Below are 2,040 nucleotides of genomic sequence, written 5' to 3'. Positions count from 1 at the left end.
GCTACTTTTTTACTCATACCAACTTTGTCACAGTAACTAAATGTGCCTAGGCTTCAAAGCATAGCTTTTTGTCATTGATAATACTACCCACCTCCTTTCTTTTCTCCTTAGTTATATTTTCGCCCATCTGCTTCACCACATACTGGCAGTAGCTGTGGCCCCCTTCTTCCAAAAGCTGTCCTTGGTAGAATGAGCAGCAAGGTTTTAATTTCTCCTTGAAGGCTTTGCTTGTAGCAAATAAAAAACTATTTGTCTTTTCTTTGCTTATCCAAACATCCAAAGAATTATTCTGTTTCTTGAAAGTTTGAGAGCTCACAGATAAAATGGGCAAAAAGTTACACTCGGGCAGGAAATGAACTACAAGGCTTTTACTTCAGAAGAGGAATTGGAGGAAACTGAGTAAAGAGCATATGCCTCCATAGCTCAGACAGCTGCAAAGCCAACTCTTTTCCTCCAGCTGCTCACATCAGGATATGTTCAAGTTAGATACAGTTATCTAACTGTAGGTTTAGGTTTACAACTTCTAACCTTTATTGTTCTGCTGTATGTTATATTCCTCTTCAGGCAAAACCATAGAACATGCATGTTTTTTGAAGATTGCATTCTTTAAAAGTAAGTGTTAAGATAACCTGTGACATGGTTTAGTGGGTGATACTGGTGGCAATGGGATGCCAGATGATCTCTGAGGTCTTTTCCAACCTTAATGATTTTAATCTCGTTCTGAGGTAGATGCTTCCTGGTGGAGGCTATGGGCAGAAGACAGAGTGAGAGAACTGCTAGTGCAAGCATTGCAGTATGAGCATGGTAAACACAGGTGCCATCAGAATTGGTTCTCAGATTACTCATATTACTTACACAATCAGATAACCAGACCCAGTACTTTTTTCTTTTTCTTTCTTTTTTTTTTTTTTTTTTTTTTTTTCTCAGATGCATTGGCTTTACATGTGAAATGGTAAGGACTGTGTTCTTGTTAATCACAATTCCAGACAAAGAAGAGCTGGTAACCACAAATAATTGAACTCAGTTTCACAGAAAGTCGGTGACATCTTCAGATCAAAAGATTAGCAAGATTGAAAAAAAAAATAACTTGGTGTTTCTGGAAAATTTATTAGCTTTATAATGACTAGAGGCAAAAAACTGTATCACTGCCTGAAGGGTAGAGCCAACTGAAAACCATTAGGAATTAGGAGGAGCTCCAGCGTGAAGTGCAATTATCTCACAGCTGTCCTAACAGGAGGTTGCTTCTATCTCATCTGAAGATGTTAACTGTAACGAAGTCTAATTTTGGAAACAGGAAACTACATGGGCCTGACGTGATGTGTGGCAATTCCAGTGAGGTAAAGTAGGCTTTCCCTCCTAGTTCTGCATTCCTGAAAAAAAATAAATACATGTCATTTGGTACAAACTGATTAAATAGAGAAGTACATAGTGCTGCTGATTAGCAACGGTCATAAGCAAACACTGTTAGAGGACATCCTTTAGGCATGTGAATAACTTCCTATGTACATACACTTAGCATTAACGACTATGCCAAAAGGCACGTGCGTGTATTCAGTCTTTTATCTCCAGAAAAGGGGAAGCTGCTACAAGCAACATAATATTGACTCCGTAAATGTTAACAGCTAGGAAAAAAAAAAAAAAAAAAAAAAAAATCTTGCAATTCAAGTATTTAATGGGAAAAGGTTATCCTTAACTTAAAACACGGCATAAATTTAAGATATTAAGCTTACTAGAGTTAAACTCCTTATTGCCGCGGGTTAACTCCGAAAATTATTGGAATAGGAACCGTCAAGGAGGAAAAAATACTACCATCGCTTCACGAACTGGTGAGGGTGATTCACAAACTTGGTGTCCTTCCACTTTTCCAGCCGGCAAAGCCCTACGAGGGCTGGGGCCACTTGTGGGGCGCGGCTCCCCGAAGGCTCCGGGGGGCGGCCCCGAAAGCTGCCGACGGGGCTCCCCGCTACGCCTCGGTCCCGCCCCGCCTGGGCGGTGGCCGGGATCGGGGCCGGGGCCGGGGCCGGGTCGCGGAGCCTCTCA

Source organism: Aythya fuligula, chromosome 1 (genome assembly GCF_009819795.1).
Source record: "Aythya fuligula isolate bAytFul2 chromosome 1, bAytFul2.pri, whole genome shotgun sequence".
NCBI classification, from domain to species: domain Eukaryota; kingdom Metazoa; phylum Chordata; class Aves; order Anseriformes; family Anatidae; genus Aythya; species Aythya fuligula.
The sequence above is the reverse complement of the archived record's forward strand: the minus strand, read 5'-3'. Positions refer to the sequence as shown.